This window comes from Macaca fascicularis, chromosome 1, assembly GCF_037993035.2.
Source record: "Macaca fascicularis isolate 582-1 chromosome 1, T2T-MFA8v1.1".
Taxonomy (NCBI): Eukaryota; Metazoa; Chordata; class Mammalia; order Primates; family Cercopithecidae; genus Macaca; species Macaca fascicularis.
In genome coordinates, this window is record NC_088375.1 from 154,948,055 (window position 1) to 154,953,458 (window position 5,404).

The 5,404-nt window shown below is 34.9% G+C and overlaps 1 long non-coding RNA gene across 1 annotated transcript; it reads left to right on the top strand.

Annotated features, from left to right (window-relative positions):
- The first annotated feature begins 1,256 nt into the window (after window positions 1-1,256).
- On the top strand, window positions 1,257-5,068 carry LOC123568048 (uncharacterized). The gene is made up of 2 exons (XR_006691260.2): window positions 1,257-1,485; window positions 2,993-5,068. It is a non-coding gene; the product is annotated as an uncharacterized lncRNA (long non-coding RNA).
- The last annotated feature ends 336 nt before the right edge of the window (window positions 5,069-5,404 follow it).

Below are 5,404 nucleotides of genomic sequence, written 5' to 3' on the forward strand. Positions count from 1 at the left end.
TAAAAGCATTCAGTTTTATACATTCACAAATACACTATCTGGAATTGAAACCTATGTTTAAAAGGGAAGCAGAGCATAAAAATTTAGGAAATTTGTGGCCTGATAATGCAATAGAAAAGAAAAACCCATTTTCTGAGGAGAAATTCAAGCTAGCTGAAGAAATTTGCATAAATAACAAGGAGTCAAATGTTAATCACCAAGATAATGGGGAAAATGTCTCCAGGGCATGTCATAAGTCTTCATAGTAGCCTTTCCCATTACAGGCCCGGAGGGCAAAGAGAGAAAAAAAAAAAAGGGTTTTGTGGGCTGTGCACAGGGACTTGATGTTTAGTGCAGTATCAGAACTTGGTGCTCTGCATCCCAGTCATGGCCAAAGGGCCAATGTACAGCTCAGGCCATTGCTTCAGAGGATGCAAGCCCCAAGCCTTGGTGGCTTACACATGGTGTTGGACCTATGGGTGCACAGAAGTCAAGAATTGAGGTTTGGGAACCTCCAGCTAGATTTCAGACGATATATGCATACACCTAGATGTCCAGACAGAAATTTTCTGCAGGGGTAGAGCCCTCACTGAGAACTTCTGCTAAGGCAGTGCAGAAGGAAAATGTGGGATTGGAGCCCCCACACAGAGTCCCCACTGGGGCATCACCTAGTGAGCTGTGAGAAGAGAGTCTCCATTTGCCAGACCCCAGAAGATCCACCCACAGCTTGCACTGTGTGACTGGAAAATCCAGGTACTCAACACAGTCCTATGAAAACAGCCAGGCAGGAGGCTGTACCCTTCAAAGCCACAGGGGAAGAGCCATCCAAGGTTGTGGGGAGTCCATCAGTATGACCTGACTGTGAGACACTGAGTCAAGGAGATCATTTGGAACTTTAAGATTTGACAACCCTGCTGGGTTTTGGACTTGAATGGGGCCTGAAGCCCCTTTGATTTGGCCAATTTCTCCCATTTAGGACAAGTGTATTTCCCAAAGCTTTCTCACACACTGTATTTAGGAAGGAACTAACTTGCTTTTGATTTTATAGGCTCATGGGTGGAAGTGACTTGCCTTGTTTCAGATGAGACTTTGGACTTGAACTTATGGATTAATGCTGCAATGAATTAAGACTTTGGGGGACTCTTACGAAGGCATTATTGGTTTTGAAATGTAAAAGGGACATGAGATTTAGGAGGGAACAGGGGCAGAATGATATTAGGCTTTGTGTCCGCACCCACATCTTATCTTGAATTGTAATTCCAGTAATCCCCATAATCCCCATGTGTCAAGGGAGGAACTAGGTGAAGGCGACTGAACATGGGGTTTATTTCCCCCATGCTGTTCTCGTGATAGTGAGTGAGTTCTCAAGAGATCTGATAGTTTTCTAAGGAGCTCTTCCCACTTCACTTGGCACTTCGTGTTGCTTTGTGAAAACAGTGCCTTGCTTTCCCTTCTCCTTCCTCCATGATTGTAAGTTTCCTGAGGCCTCTCCAGCCAAGCTGAACTGTAAGTCAATTAAATCTCTTTCCTTTATAAATTACTTAGTCTTGGGAAGTTCTTTATAGCAGTATGAAAACAGACTAATACAGATGATATATCTTTCTTTACACTGATACATCCATCGCTGAAAAACTAAATTTCAGGTAAACACAGTGGAAAGTAGGCTATATAAAAATCCTGAGTGACAACTATTGGATTGGCCATTCAATATTTCCTCTGGTAAGACCTAGGCTTTCAAATGTTAGACTGCAGAAGAATAGATTTACATTAATAATATCTAGCTCAGAAGTGAGACAAATGTTAGCTAATGGGAATTAGCGACAGGAAAATTATTTCTCCTTAAGTGATCAGAGCTATAATTCCTTAATCTTTGCTTTTACTTCAATAAACAAGGCATATATAGTCTTTATTGATATATGAATTCACAAGATTACTCAATTTGCATAGCCATTCATATAAGAATAATATATTAAGAAAATGTTCCTCTTTTTATTATTTTACTACTTGAAGAAAGACCAGAAAATAATTTTTAATCTGGTCTATCACACTATGCTGTTATTCCAAAGTAGGTAAGCAAACAAAAAGCCAAGTGAAAAATGTCAAAAATGTCACCTTATAGTCTATATTAATTCATTTTTTAAAAATCATGACCAACAGTTAAGATATTGTCTGATGTTTTTATGTCAATACAGTACTCCAATAATTATTTTTACTGTTTTTAAATTTGCTTATTTTAAGTGATACATTTTATTGATTGTCTAGTTATTTAAAAATGATCAAGATTCTGTGGATTTTGCAAATGTAAAAAAACCATTTTATAAGGATCTAAAAATTATTGTGATTAGTGATAGGTAGTGAAAGCCCCAAACAGTTCTGCAGAAATACCCATGCCTGACACAATACAGTTACTATTTCATAAGAATCTAGTTGTATATACTAACCCCCTAAATTGTACATATTTAGTTTCTAGCCATTACTATAATAATATATTATTGTCCAACCTACTATTTAAGTCACAATTTTTTTTTCTGAGAAATTTTGTTCTATTTGGTGAAGAAGTGATATGTAATAATTCCCACCCAAATTATTTTTTGTTATTTTTTTAATCTCTTAGATTTGATACCACTCTTCCTATTATAAGCAAAGTCTGCTATACTAATGCATGATAAATGCTTGAAATGTACTTTTGAATTGATGAATAGATATGTAAAAAAATTAAATGAATCAATCAATATTGTTCTTGAAGAAAAAATTCAGAACACTAACTCACATGAATTTTTTTCTTGTCATAATGAAAAGAACATATAAAATGAAGTAACTGCCTTCATTTTATAAAATTTAAGGTTAGCCTTTACTGATAATGCATTATTCATTGGCGATCAGGATTACATAATTATTATGTTTATTTGATTATTTACTATTTATATTTAGTGCTTTTTGTTTTGCTGTTTTTTAAAAGAACTTGAATCAGTTTCAACACAGTATAAAGCAACTCTGTTAAACATTCTTCCAGGGCCTGCCAAGAAAAAAAGCACTTTAAGGAAACAGAAGAATTGCTGTTATCAGGCACCTGTGATGAGTCAATCACTGCAGATAAACACCGAATTTATGTGTGTTCATCTTGGCAGCCAAGGCAAAAAGGAAAAATGTGTTTCTCCCAAGGTTGCCTGCATACATAAACATTTTCTTGGCTCTAAACTGAACGGAGACTTTAACATGTGGTTTCTTATGTTAAAAGCCTTGAAGAATATAACGGATGGATGATGCCTTCACACAATCTTATGAAAAACATAGACATTGTTCAACTATAAAAGGTTCGGTTTTAACATTAAAAGAAATTCAGTGAAGTCCTTTCTATGCAGTGCTGAGATAATGAAATCCAAATATATTATTCCTAAATACCCAATTTAAAACAGATAGAGCTTTAGACAATCTGGAGGAAGAGGTAATCAACCTATCCAAAAGACAGCCTCTCTCAAAAAAAAAAAAAAAAAGTCTCAAATTAGCTTCTGGAAAGAACTGCTCTGCTGTCAGTTTAGAAGTTCTGAATTCTTAATATTTATTTTGCTAATTCAAGGTGGACCCTTTTAGTTAGTTGACTTGTGCCTCTCCCCAACCCCCACGAAGGGAAAAATACTTCCTTGTCCACACACACAAAGTTCATGCAAAACGTGTGGATTCCAATACAATGCATTTGACAAAATCTCTTAAAAATCAGTTCCAAATGGTAGTTGGATAAAATGATATTACCTGATTGTGTTTACTGTTGTAGTTGTTGATGTCATTTTATTCTTTGTACCCCTACTTCAATGAATTCATAAAATAAATTTTAATTCTTTGAAGAAATAAGATTTTTTCATAATCTTTGCCTTTTTTACAGCAATAAGATACTCTTTATCATAACATACATTTGATAAATGCTATTTAATCTGACTCAATTGTTCATTCTGTTGCTGGATAACTTTTACTAACGTACCCATAATTTAAGTGTTTATATAGTTGATTCTAAATTGATTTTTTTAAAACAATATTTACTCACAAGTCATGTTACACTAACTTTACTTTCTCCTTTTCTGAGATGAAACGGATATAATATGAATTTAAGCAAAGCATTTGAATATATTTTAATAATATTCTCATGTAACATAAAGTTAAATAAATTTGAAATAGGTTGAGTTATCCTAGATAATGCTGCTAAGGAAATGGTAGTAAATAAGATAAATATGCTCTATAACTTCATGGAGATAAAAATCTAGTGTGGGAACTGATGCTAAATAATCTACCAAGTTTGATGTACATTAAAAACTAAGACATTTAAGGAACATGTTGCAGTAGAAACATGTAATAATGTGATTTAAGCTGTATTAGGGATTCCAAAAGAGACTCTGGGGAGTTGATGCCTAATGTGAGATTTGAAGAATGAGTAGGTATTAGCCAAATAATGGAAACATGAACAAGAGAGAATATTCCAGGAAGAAAACAATATATGAAAAACCTATATCTGAGGGAGAACATGGTGTGTTTCGGTTAAGAAATCCAGAATGGCTGAGGCTTAGCAAATCAGCGATAGAGTGAATGTGAGAAGTTCGCAGAGCAGGAGCTCAGAGAACCTTGAAAATGAGTTTAAGATTTCAGAATGTGTTGGTAGCTGAAACACAGACTTTTAGCACTTAGAACCATAGCCCCCTACCATTGTATTTCAGGGGCTGGATATCTGGGCATTATATTTCCCAGAATGTCTACGGTAAGGATCTGGATTAGATCCATCACTGAGCAGCAATTGTGTAAGTTTTGAAAGGTAGAAAAGAAACAGAAGCCATTATTATTTTTACTTCTAGCAGACATGTGGATTTTGTCAGAGGTGAGATTTCACAGTAGCCTTTCAGACTTTTCTTCCACTTACCCATTTTGAGGTGGGGGTAACTATAATCATTGCTGGCAGTTTCCTGTGCTTCTTGCAAACTTCTGGAATCCCTAAAATCTCATAGACTTTTGATTGATGTACAGTCTTCTCTGATTTTAATTTCATAGAGAGTTGTATAATTACATAATTTTCTGAATTAAATTCTTTTCTGTTTTTCTAACTGAATCCTGACTGACATAGTATTTGATATTAAAAATGGTGCAGGGGTACTGGTGAATGCATGGTATAAAAATAAAATAAAATTTAATATATGCAACATTAGTTTACAGTTCTGGGTAAGACAATGAGAAATTAAGCATAGCAGCCTGGAGGGATGGAGAATTCTGCTATTTCAAGGAAAAATATTTGGTAAAGGAGTCACCAGTAACTAACTGATGACATAATCAAACATTTATTAAGTTGTAGCTCTATAGCAAGTAGTCAGAAGGAGTCAGAATTACAATGTATATAGAATATCATTTGCTGCACTGACAAATGTGAGAAAAACATAAGAAAACATAA